This window comes from Rhineura floridana, chromosome 15, assembly GCF_030035675.1.
Source record: "Rhineura floridana isolate rRhiFlo1 chromosome 15, rRhiFlo1.hap2, whole genome shotgun sequence".
Lineage (NCBI taxonomy): Eukaryota > Metazoa > Chordata > Lepidosauria > Squamata > Rhineuridae > Rhineura > Rhineura floridana.
The window spans coordinates 35,940,462-35,954,261 of NC_084494.1; positions in this window are offsets into that span (position 1 = coordinate 35,940,462).

Here is a 13,800-nt window from a genome sequence, read left to right on the forward strand (position 1 = left end):
TGAGAACAGGATGCTGGACTAGATCCCAGAATGCATCTGCTCCTCCCGGTCTAGTGATTTGATCAATTATGAGGAATGTGACTTTTAACTTTTTTAAAAAGTGTTAGGTTCATGTAACTGCACTAAGTAATTAGGAACACTTGCAGGCTTCACCGCCTTTTCCCTCCATGTCAGTGCCCCCATTTTTCAAGAAAATGAGCACATTTAGGAGCTGAAGCCTGTTGTTATGGCTCTTCACTGATTGAATAATTGTTAGCTGAATAGTCTGAGGACAGGTAGCTAGTAATTGAATTGATTACAGATTTATCAAGAACTCCCTGAAGGTGCTTTTTTTGTTTTGAGATACTAAAATGAGAAAAAGCTTACCATTTAATAAAAGCTCCCATGTTATGTTTAATAGCTCTTTTTTCAAAGAGCTGGAGGTTGATGTAACCTCAACCTCATGAGGTATGTTAAGACTAAACTGAGTGCGGATGTGAATCTGACCTTGTCTAGTCCCTGTCCCAAGAGTCTATCCACTTCACTGCTCTTCATTTTCAGGAATAAAATCTGAGCTTGTAATAATTGGCTGCACGGATTAATCAACTAAACATTCATAATTTATAAAACAAATAATCAATGCACACACAGGGCTCTGCAGCAGCTTCCCCAACTTGGTGCCCCTCCATGTTTTGAACTACAACTCCCATCTGGCCACGCTGGCTGGGATTGATGGGATCTGTAGTCCAGAACTGCAGGGCGCCAGGTTGGGTAAAAAGTGTTCTGCAGAGTAGAAGAGGATGGACTTGTAGTGAGTCTAAAAGTTGAAATTGGGGATAGGATAACCAAAATAATAATAACCTGAGGGAAACGGGAACAGGAGTATCTGGGACAAATGTGATCACTGCAGTGATGTGCACTTAAGCTTATAGCTCCTCCAGGCTGGATGGGTTTTTTTGGGGGGGGTGGCAGAGTGAGGTGTGTTTTGCAACATGTTGACGCAATGTTGTAGTGCATTAGTGGTGGATTCATACTGGACCATTCACAAACATCATTCTCCTTTATTAATTGTGTTTATGTAAATTTTTATACCACTTTACTGTAATAAAACCTCAAAGCAGTTTACCAAAAGAAAGAAAATTATCAATAGAAGACAGTTTAAAAACAGGTATTTAAAAACACTCAAAAACAAAATCATCAGTAAACTATAAAAACAGATTAAAACACATGTAACTTCTACATCTGTCCAACTTCTGGATTGGATTGCCTAACAAAAATATTTTAAGCAGGCACTGGAAAGAGTCAATGGGCAGGGAGTTCCAAAGTGTAGGTGCAGCCACATTAAAAGATTGGTTTCTGACAATTGCTGAGTCTTATGTGGCATCTGCAACAGTGCCAGTTCCGCAGTTCAAAGCAGCCAAGTGGACATGTATTGGGTAAGGCAATCCTGCAGGTTAACTGGTCCAAAGCGGTTAAGGACTTGGTAGACTAATGGTAACACCTTGAACTTGATCCAGTAACAAATCAGCAGCAAGTGCAATCCAGGAACTACCACAGCTGTCATACCAGTTGCAACTGTTCTGTGATGCTTCCTCAGTGTTGCCACGTTATTGCCATCTGGAGGGACATTCTTGCACTACAATGTAACAAAAGGGACAAAAAATAAATCGAAACGTGTGGTATGAAAAGTTCCAGGATTTCAGCAGGAAGCTATGAGTCATGCACAGAGTGGAAACAAAGCTGTACGTCTGCCTGGAAACTTTCACAGATGGAAACGTAGTGAAAGCGGGATTGCATATGACCATAGAATCCGCATAAATCATCATGAATGTGCAATAACAAGGATTTCTGGAGGGGGCCCAATTTGCAGCAAGGTGTGGGAATTAAGGAGTTCTGCCAAAGGCCTCACAGAAAAGTTCAATTTTGAGGAAAGGCATCGCATAGGTGTTCTCAGATACAGCTTCAGGTGTAAGGAACAGCAAGGGGAAAGGGGTAGAGTCATTTGAAGAAGCATCCCTTTGAACAGGGAAGGATGGTGGAGTTGGAGGGGTAAAGTTCAGGAGTAGAGCTGCGTATGGAAATCACAGAATCATCCAATTGTAGAGTTGGAAGGTGCCATCGAGACCAACCCCCTGCTCAATGCAGGAATATGTCAGCAGAGAGCCAGGGGCAGGGAACAAGGTGATGGGAGGCTCTGAAGGTAAGGACAAGGAAGTTGTGCTGGATCTAGGAACCAAGGGGAAGCTAATGTTTGAGTTGTTAGGGGGGCATCCCAGAGTGATGAGGGCAGTGAAGGTCTAGCCTCTGCTGCCAAAATCAGAGGTGAGGGGACCGAGATGCGGGAAGGGAAATCCAGAAGGATAAGAAGAATACTATAGTTGGGGTGGGGGAGAGGTGACCAGGGTGCACATTAGACTTTTTGTCGATTGATGCAATCCTGCACATCTTGTTGTTTATGCAGCACCCTTCAACTCACATAGTGCTCTTTATGGCATAAGCAAAAAATGAAGGAAGGATAAATAGGCCCTTGCCCCAGGGAGTTTACAAACTAAAGCTGTGCTGTGCTGGCTGGGGCTGATGGGAGCAGGGAGGAGTTGCTCTTTCCCAGCTTTGCCCACCCGGGTATGAGGTTCAGCACTGTGGTAGATCCGAGGGCCGGGGAGGGGGGGTTGCTGTGGTCTATAAGAGTTCTTCTCACCAGGCACCCTGTCCAGACGGTGACTGGATTGGAGTGCCTCCACCTTGTGCTGGGCCAGCGAGACAGATTGGGAATCCTGTTGGTGTACCGCCCACCTTGCTGCCCAACAGCTTCCCTAACTGAGCTGACTGAGATAGTCTCGGAGGTGTTGTTGGGATCCCCTAGACTTTTGGTACTGGGGGATTTCAACGTCCATGCCGAGGCTGTCTTATCTGGAGCAGCTCAGGACTTCATTGCCGCCATGACAACAATGGGGCTGTCTCAATTTTCTACTGGACCAACGCATGTGTCAGGACACACTCTTGATCTGATCTTCGCCACTGGACATGGAGATAGTGACCTGCAGGTGGGGTGTTTTTCATCTACCCCATTGTCATGGACAGATCACCGCCTGCTGAGATTTAGGCTTACAGCGTCCCTTTCCCTCTGCAAAGGTGGGGGACCTATTAAGTTGGTCCGCTCCCGGAGACTAATGGATCCTTTGGGTTTTCAGAAGGCTCTGGGAGATTTTCCGGCTGATAAGACTAGTGCTCCTGTCGAGGCCCTGGTCGAACTGTGGAATACGGAAATGACCCGGGCTGTTGACACGATCGCTCCTGTGCGCCCCCTTCGATATAGAGCTCATACAGCTCCGTGGTATACCCCGGAGCTGAGTGATGAAACAAGAGAGGAGGAGGCTTGAGTGTAGATGGAGGCGAACTCCCGACGGATGCAATTATGCTTTGGTAAGTGCCTCCACTAAGTTGTATATAAAAGCGGTAAGAGCAGCAAAAAAGTGTTATTTTGCTGCCACTATTAGATCTTTATGCCGCCCAGCAGAGCTTTTTAAGATAGTACGTGGGCTTTTACATTCTGGCCCTCAGGATATCATAGAGTCATCTGAAGCCCGCTGCAACGAGTTTGCGGGGCACTTCCAAAATAAAATCGCATGCATCCGTAGGGACCTCGACTCTAATGTTAGGACAGTTGGATCCATTGAGGTACCTAGATCACGGTCTTGTCCGCATTTATTGGATGAGTTTCAGTTGGTGCAGCTTGAGGAAGTTGACAAGATGCTTGGACTGGTGCGTGCAACCACATCGGTACTAGACCCTTGCCCCTCTTGGCTAGTTAAAGCTAGCCAGGCTGGAACTGCCGGCTGGGCCAAGGAAGTGATCAATGCCTCCTTAAGTGAGGGAGTTGTCCCTCGCTGTCTTAAGGAGGCTGTAGTGAGACCTCTCTTGAAGAGGTCGTCCTTGGACCCAGATAATTTGAACAACTATCGACCGGTAGCGAATGTTCCATTTCTGGGCAAGGTCTTGGAACGTGTGGTTGCCAGCCAGCTCCAGGCGCTCTTGGATGAAACCAATTATCTAGATCCATTTCAATCCGGTTTTAGGCCTGGTTTTGGCACAGAAACAGCCTTGGTCGCCCTGTATGATGATCTGTGTCGGGAGAGGGACAGGGGGAGTGTAATTCTGTTGATTCTCCTTGATCTCTCAGCGGCTTTTGATACCATCGACCATGGTATCCTTCTGGAGAGACTCGCGGAGTTGGGAGTTGGGGGTACTGCTTGGCAGTGGCTTCGCTCCTACTTGGTGGATCGTCTCCAGAAGGTAGTGCTTGGGGAGCATTGCTCGATACCCTGGACTCTCCATTGTGGAGTCCCACAGGGATCGGTTTGGTCCCCCATGCTTTTCAACATCTACATGAAGCCTCTGGGTACGGTCATCCGGAGTTTTGGAGTGCGTTGCCACCAGTACGCTGATGACACGCAGCTCTACTACTCCTTTTCATCTTCCTCAGGTGAGGCTGTTGATGTGCTGAACCGTTGCCTAGCCGCGATAATGGACTGGATGGGAGCTAATAAACTCAATCCAGATAAGACTGAGACGCTGTTGGTGAGTGCCTTTTCCGCACAGATGGACGATGTTCATCCTGTTCTGGATGGGGTTACACTCCCCCTGAAGGAACAGGTTTGTAGTTTGGGGGTTCTTTTCGATCCTTCCTTGTCACTCGAGGCTCAGGTAGCCTCGGGGGCTCGGAATGTGTTCTACCATCTTCGTCTGGTAGCCCAACTACGCCCCTATCTTGGCGGTGACGACCTCGCCTCAGTTGTTCATGCTCTAGTGACCTCTAGATTGGACTACTGTAATGCACTCTACGTGGGGCTGCCCTTGAAGACGGTTCGGAAGCTGCAGCTAGTGCAAAACGCAGCAGCCAGATTATTGACAAGGACCAGTCGGTCCTCACATATTACACCTGTTGTGGCCCGTTTGCACTGGCTGCCAATTTGTTTCCGGGCCAGATTCAAGGTGCTGGTACTGACCTACAAAGCCCTACACGGTGTGGGCCCACAATACCTGATGGAACGCCTCTCCCGCTATGAACCTACCCGTGCACTTCGTTCGACATCTAAGGCCCTCCTCCGAGTACCAAGTCATCGAGAAGCTCGGACGGTAATGACAAGATCCAGGGCCTTTTCTGTGGTGGCCCCCGAATTGTGGAACAGTCTCCCCGAGGAGGTACGCCTGGCGCCTATGTTGTTATCCTTTCGGCGCCAGGCTAAAACCTTCCTATTCTCCCAGGCATTTTAAATGCATTTTAAATACATTTTAAATATATTTAATATATTTTTAAGTATTTTGATGTGTTAATTGCTTTAGTTGTTTTTGATATTGTTTAGCGCACTTGTATTTTATATTGTACTTTTGTATGTTGTACACCGCCCAGGGAGCCATTGGTTATGGGCGGTTTATAAATGAAACTAAATAAATAAATAAAATAAATAAATAATTGTAATCCAAAACATCTGAAGAGCACCAGGTTGGCAAAGGATGATTAAAGTTGATAGTGGCAGGAGGGCAGAGAAAGGGAGAGGCAAAGTCAGTAGGGCTCTAATGTTACTGGGCTTTGTTGTGATCAATGGCATGTCTTGACATGCTGTATTTCTTTTTGCAGAATTGTACAGTTGGAAGGGACCCATAAGGGCATCAAGTTCAACCCCCTGCTCAATACAGGAATCCAACTTAAAGCGTACCTGACAGGTTGCGTAGGGGTTGAGCTCTTTCACAAAATCCTGGGCACCAGGCAACCTGCCTCTCCTGTTTACCTTTTCAGGGATCTTCAAGCAACAATTGATGGAGTAAGAACATAAGAAGAGCCTGCTGGATCAGGCCAGTGGCCCATCTAGTCCAGCATCCTGTTCTCACAGTGGCCAACCAGGTGCCTGGGGGAAGCCCGCAAGCAGGACCCGAGTGCAAGAACACTCGCCCCTCCTGAGGCTTCCGGCAACTGGTTTTCAGAAGCATGCTGCCTCTGACTAGGGTGGCAGAGCACAGCCATCATGGCCAGTAGCCATTGATAGCCCTGTCCTCCATGAATTGGTCTAATCTTTTATTTATTTATTTATTTAATTTAATTTATATACCGCCCTAAGCCCGAAGGCTCTCTGGGCGGTGTACATAAAAGGTAAAAGCAGGCACAATATATAAATACAATAAATATAATAACTCAAAAAACAAAAACACACAAACAATACGAGAACCAAACAACATCCAGAATACAGCATAGTAATAAAATACTGTAAAAATACACTTTAAAATGCCTGGGTGTATAAAAAGGTTTTCACCTGGCGCCGAAAAGCCGTCCAAGCTGGTGGCCATTACTGCATCTTGTGGGAGCAAATTCCATAGTTTAACTATGCGCTGAGTAAAGAAGTACTTCCTTTCGTCTGTCCTGAATCTTCCAACATTCAGCTTCTTGGAATGTCCACGAGTTCTAGTATTATGAGAGAGGGAGAAGAACTTTTCTCTATCCACTTTCTCAATGCCATGCATAATTTTATACATTTCTATCATGTCTCCTCTGACCCGCCTTTTCTCTAAACTAAAAAGCCCCAAATGCTGCAACCTTTCCTCGTAAGGGAGTCGCTCCATCCCCTTGATCATTCTGGTTGCCCTCTTCTGAACCTTTTCCAACTCTATAATATCCTTTTTGAGATGAGGCGGCCAGAACTGTACACGGTATTCCAAATGCGGCCGCACCATAGATTTATACAACGGCATTATGATATCGGCTGTTTTATTTTCAATACCTTTCCTAATTATCCCTAGCATGGAATTTGCCTTTTTCACAGCTGCCGCACACTGGGTCGACATTTTCATCGTGCTGTCCACTACAACCCCAAGGTCTCTCTCCTGGTCGGTCACCGCCAGTTCAGACCCCATGAGCGTATATGTGAAATTAAGATTTTTTTGCTCCAATATGCATAATATTACACTTGTTTATATTGAATTCCATTTGCCATTTTTCCACCCATTCATTCAGTTTGGAGAGGTCTTTTTGGAGCTCTTCGCAATCCCTTTTTGTTTGAACAACCCTGAACAATTTAGTGTCGTCAGCAAACTTGGCCACTTCACTGTTCACTCCTAATTCTAGGTCATTAATGAACAAGTTGAAAAGTACAGGTCCCAATACTGATCCTTGAGGGATTCCACTTTCTACAGCCCTCCATTGGGAGAACTGTCCGTTTATTCCTACTCTCTGCTTTCTGCTTCTTAACCAATTCCTTATCCACAAGAGGACCTCTCCTCTTATTCCATGACTGCTAAGCTTCCTCAGAAGTCTTTGGTGAGGTACCTTGTCAAACGCTTTTTGAAAATCTAAGTACACTATGTCCACTGGTTCATCTCTATCTATATGCTTGTTGACACTCTCAAAGAATTCTAATAGGTTACTGAGACAGGACTTTCCCTTGGGTTAGGGTTAGGGTTAGGCTCTGCTTCAGCAAGGCTTGTTCTTCTATGTGCTTAGTTAATCTAGCTTTAATAATACTTTCTACCAGTTTTCCAGGGACAGAAGTTAAGCTAACTGGCCTGTAATTTCCGGGATCCCCTCTGGATCCCTTTTTGAATATTGGCGTTACATTTGCCACTTTCCAGTACTCAGGCACGGAGGAGGACCCGAGGGACAAGTTACATATTTTAGTTAGCAGATCAGCAATTTCCCATTTGAGTTCTTTGAGAACTCTCGGGTGGATGCCATCCGGGCCTGGTGATTTGTCAGTTTTTATATTGTCCATTAAGCCTAGAACTTCCTCTCTCGTTACCACTATTTGTCATAGTTCCTCAGAATCCCTTCCTGCAAATGTTAGTTGAGGTTCAGGGATCTGCCCTATATCTTCCACTGTGAAGACAGATGCAAAGAATTCATTTAGCTTCTCTGCAATCTCCTTATTGTTCTTTAGTACATCTTTGACTCCCTTATCATCCAAGGGTCCAATCGCCTCCCTAGATGGTCTCCTGCTTTGAATGTATTTATAGAATTTTTTGTTGTTGGATTTTATGTTCTTAGCAATGTGCTCCTCAAATTCTTTTTTAGCATCCCTTATTATCTTCTTGCATTTCCCTTCCCTCCCCACCCAGTTTCTCCAAGTTTGCTTTATAAATACACAACTACAAATATGTATGGGTCCAGCAGGTGGCAGCACATCCCAACAAATTCTCCCCACCCCCCAACCTGGGATCGGAAGAGACCTTCCTGTTTCAGTAATTTTTATTCAGTCTTCCTTTAGGACAGAGATGGGGGGGGGGACCTTCAGCCCTCCAGATGTTTCTGAACTACAACTCTCATCAGCTCCAGCAAACACAGCCATTGGCCAGGGATGACAAGACTTGCAGGTGCAGCAACATCCGGAGGGCCAAAAGTTCTGCCTTAGGAGGCCCACTTTCATACCCACTCCTTTGCCAAGGAGCCCCTGTGCATTCTGGGAAGGAGAATGCACACACTGCCCATGGTATTTTGGTCAGGGTTGGCCCAAGACATTTGCAGAGGGACAGCACCCAAAGTGACGAGCACCCAAGAGTTCTTTTGGCACCTGATGCAGAAGAATCCCAGCAACACCTTTGCCCCTCCCTGGCGGTAAATGTGCAATAAATCAGCCTTTCCCAACCTTTGGGGCTCTCCAGATGTTGCTGGAATACAATTCCGATCATTCCTGGCCATTGGCAATGCTGGCTGGGACAGATGGGAATCATCGTGCAGCAAAATCTGGGGACCCAACAGTTGGGAAAGGCTGCAACGAATCATAATTCATCCAGAATTCAGCTGAGCCGAGGCCAGCCCTACCATGAAGCAGAGCGAGATTGCCTTGGGTGGCAGATGCAAGGGGTAGGCCGCAGCAGGAGCTGCCATCTGTCGGTTCTTTCTCAGCCTTCGATGCTTCCCTTCCATTGCGGAGTTGTTTCTTCTTGGCCCTGCAACCTCAGGGGCAGTGGGAAATGCTATCCTGGCACCAGTGCCGAACTCCAATTCAGCAGCCAGTCCAGTTGACTTTTGTATGCAGAATGGGAAAGGAGTGGCCATCTTCTCCTTTGTCTCAGGCAGCAAAATGTCTCTAGGGCCATCCCTGGAGGCAGCTGACTCAGTCTGCTTAATGGTAGGGCCGGCCCCATCTGCTAGACCTCGCCATTGCCTTGGGTACGCTGCGGCCACGGCTTAGAACCAGTGGCGGCTGGTGGCTCCGATGTCAGTGGGGGCAGTGAATCCGCTCTGGGCTTTAGTCTGACCTTTCAAGGAGCTGTCCAAGGTGCTCAAAGCACTTGTGTCTCCCCATCGACTCTGCAGATAAGATCTGAAAGGGGTCTGCCCCATTCTCTCTGCCTTGGGTCATTGGCAGCTTAACTCGGGGTGGGGAAAAGCAGGCTTGGTGGTCATATGCGGCCTCCCAGTCCTCTCTGTCTGGCCCTTGGAACTCTCCCCAGGCCACACCACTCACTGGCCCAGCTTTGCACCTGAGGTGTTTTCACCTGGCTGAAACGTGTCCTTTGATCATGCTTCTGACTTGCCTAGATAGAGGACAGAGAAGGGTGTGTGTAGAAGCTACACTGTGGAAAGATAAATCGTCTGTCAGGTATTCTGTTCACTGGCAGGTCCCCCCCCCCCCAAGGAAATGTGGCCCTCGGGTCAACCAGTATGGTGCAGGAGTTAGAGTGTTGGACTACGACCTGGGAGACCAGGGTTTGAATCCCCATGCAGCCATGAAGCTCACTGGGTGACCTTGGGCCAGTCACTGCCTCTCAGCCTAACTTACCTCACAGGGTTGTTGTGGGGATGAAATGAGGAGGGGAGAGCCATGTTTGTAGACCACCTTGAGCTCCTTGGAGAAAAGATGGGATATAAATGCATCATCATCATCATTATTATTATTAATATAATATTAATATTAATATAGGTTCCCCACTTCTGTTAACTGAACAACCCTGAAGTGCACTGTGTAGTTACTACCTGGCCAGCAGGTGGCAGCATGGCATCAGTTTGCTACAGAGAATGAGGTGGCGATCAAACAGACTCCCCCCTTGGGTTGGGAGGGCAAAAGAAAAGGAGACGCCACTACATCTGATTACATTTCTAGCCTGCCCTACCACTAGGACAAGAGGCAGGTGAGAATGAAGAGTGCAACAACAATCCTGTTCACATAACATCAGGCTGAAGTTCCTTTCCCACCAACCCCTTCAAATAGCAGAGCAGCTTTTAACTTAAACCTCAGCCACCAGGATGATACCTGGTGCAGAGTTGAGGATACCTGGTGCAGAGTTAGGTTCGAAGTCAGGCATATGGGGGTAAAGAGTGCTTCTGAGCATGTGTGAATTGCTTTTATTTAGTCACTGAAAAACTGCAAGCTGTCTTGGTGTACCTGAGATTAGGGGACAGGGCTGGGATGGGAAGGCGGGGTGGTGGCACAGAGGCTGAATTCCAGACAGGTCTTGTCCCCTTTTTTATAAATAAATGAAGTCCACCAGCTGTCCGGTTCAGAGCGGGAATCACAAGTTGGAGACGAGGGTGCAAGGAACTCTTGTTTTATTAACGTAATGGATACATCAAAGGCTGAGCGCCTCATAGAGAAGACCCTATGCTAACTCACTGCAAGTCCCTAACTACCCTCTAGACATGCTCTGCAACATGTGATGAAAGTTGATGCAACACCCCATTCACAGCGCAGCAGTCTTAAATAGGAGAGGTCTTGGAGCGTAACCTCTCACTCCTGCGCACACACGCCCTCTGCCCTGTCCGCTTTTCCCTACATCGTGAGTGCGGTGAAGGGGGGTGAGTCTCCCTGGGCTCATCTGACAGAACAGGGTCCTCATCTGCAGGCGGGGAAGCAGAGGGCTGGGGAGCATCGGGCGTCTCTAAGATACTGCTTGGCACAGGAGGAGTTACTGCTCTTTCGGAATCCTCCCCTAAGGGCTCCGTGGGGGTGCTTGATGGCTGAGCGTTGTCCCATTGAGGGGCAGGGCCATCCGTGGGAACTGGCAGGGCAGCTAGCTCGCTCTCTTCCTCAAGGTCTGGTCTAGACTCAACAACAGCTGGATCGTCCATGCCTGCTGATGGCTGAGGCGCCTGCAACTCATGCCTTCCCCCTCCTTGATCCTCAGGAGAGAAGCTGGGCTCAGCACCCCTGGGCTCAGCACCCCTGGGCTCAACACCCCTGGGCTCAACACCCCTGGGCTCAGCACCCCTGGGCTCAGCACCCCTGGGCTCAACACCCCTGGGCTCAGCACCAGCTCTAAAATGCAGTATTGCGGAAGATGTGAATCAGGGACAAGGTAATGTGCCCTCAACAATTACAATGTTAAAAGTGCAAGATGTGAGGACATACGAGCTTCCCAGATCAGGCCAGTGGCCCGTCTAGGCTGGCATCCTGTTCTCACACTGGCCCACCCGATGCCTCTGAGAAGCCCACAAGCAGGACCTGAGCCCAACAGCCCTCTCCCCTCCTGCGGTTTCCAGCAAGTGGTATTCAGAGGTATACTTCCTCCAACGATGGAGGGAGGACATAGCCGTTGTGGGCCCAGCTGCTGTGCTTGAAGGGTTAATGCCAGAGCCAGTCTCTGGGCCTCCTCTCCGCTCCCACCCCTCTACTCAAGCAATGAAAGAGTTAATGGGGGTCAGGCTTGTGTCAGCAGCTGGCAGTGTCTGGAAACTGGTGCATCAGTTATGAAGCAGCGCAGGGTCCCCCCAGGGATCATCTGACATGGATTAGAAACTACCTGACTGACAGCCGAGGCTCAGCTGGGGTCAAAGGGCTTCCCAAACGAGCCACAGGTCAGGTTTGGGCCTAGTCCCTCCAGGCAACCTGTGTGTGCGTGGGGGAAAAGGTATCCACAGCCCCTCTCCATGTGCACCCTGCATCTCCATGCACCTCCCTTCCCATTCATCTGTCTGATCACGCTTGCATTCCATTGCTTGGAAGAAGCCTCTTCAAGTATGCAGGAAATCATGCCCATGCGCACATACATACACACACACTCCCACCTCAATCAGCCGACAAACCGTGGCTTCTCAGAACGGAGCCAAGGCCTGTGGCTGAAAGGCATAACCTTGGCCACATTCGAGGAGGGAAATAGTGGGGCACGGCAGCCCTCCAACAGTGGTAGACCTCATGAAACATCATAAGGTGCTTTGCACTTGGCCCATCCATTGTCTGATGACTGCGGAATCAAGTGACGGCTTGGAGTGTGTGCCTGGGCCTTCATAGATCCAGCTTCACGGAGCAAACCTTTGTACAGCTTCAAACACATAGAAACATAGGCAGTGGAGGCTGGTGGCTCCAATCTCAATAGGGCAGTGAATCTGCTCCAGGTTTTAGTCCAAACTTTCAAGGAACTGTCCAAGGTGCTTTCAGCTCCTTGAAAATTTGGACTAAACCCCGGAGCGGATTCCACTGTCCCGCTGACATCAGAGCCACCAGTCTCCACTGAACATAGGAAGCTGCCTTGCACTGATTCAGACCACTGGGCCATCTACTTCAATACTGTCTACACTGACTGGCAGTGGCTCTCCATGATTTCAGACTGGGGTCTCTCCTAGCTCTACCTGGAGATGCCACTGAGGATTGAACTTGGGACCTTCTGCATGCCAAGCAGACGGTCTGCCCACTGAGCACTGGCTGTTCCTCAATTATTTTAAAAGTAACCAATTCACACAGGTTTCAGAAGCAATAAGAAATCAAGCAATGCCCATGGTGGGTGGAGAATAAATTAAATTCAGTTCACATTTGTAGGTGACCGACCTTATTTGTTCTTTCTGAAACCATACCAGAACTGAGATGGAGCCATGCTTCTAAATTCACCCTTCTTCAGATTTTGCAGTGCAGTTCTTTAGCCAAGTCATCTGTACATAAATGCATATGCTAGGGCAAAGTGTGTAGAAACACATATATTGGTGAAAAGAACATACAAAAATGCATTATCTTAGGGGAAATTGTTTTGCAAAAAAGGGTACATTAGGCAAAATTGCAGACAAGTATGTGTATATAAGGAGACATTCGGTGATGAAGTGAAGATTGAAAAATGAGAAACAGAAACCAGAATTGACAGATTGTGCATATGTGGACGTGAACGGATATCCTAAGTGCCAGGGAGAACTGACCTGATGCCTGGTACTCAATACTTTTTTTTTTAAGTGTTCTTTTGAAAACCAAAGTATTCACAACTTCAGCTGCCACATGGTGAGTTGTGTAAGTTCCCCCCCTACACGCCTCCCTTTTTAATCATGTTATGTTTTTGTATTTCAATTGATTTTTACTTATTTATTGTAAGCTGTCCAGGAGAGCCTCAGTGTTACGGGATGGCATATGAATGTCATAAATAAATTAATAAATAAATATGTATAAGATTATGCATGGTGTGGAGAAAGTGGGTAGAGATAAGTTTCTCTACCTCACTCTTGTAATACTAGCAGATGGGACCTTCCAATGAAGCTTGAATGTCGGAAGATTCAGGACAGACAAAAGAGAGGACTTCTTCACGCAGGGCAGAGGTAAACAATGGCATTTGCGCTCACAGGAGGCAGGGATGGCCACTAGCTTGGATGGCTTTGAAAGAGGGTTAGCCAAATACGTGGAGAAAAGGCTGTCTGCTAGCCAGGATGGCCAGGTCTGCCTCCACTGTTAGAGGGAATTTGCCTCTGAATTAGGGTTGCCAGGTTCCTGGCCTGAGACTGATCCTGTATCTTTAGGAGAAGAGAAAGTCAGCCAAGTGCAGGTGTTCTTGCAACACTGTAATGAGAAAACCACAAGGTGGGATTCTCCCTCCCCCCTACAGAACTTTTAAAGATACAAAAGACCTCTTGGAGGCTGTATC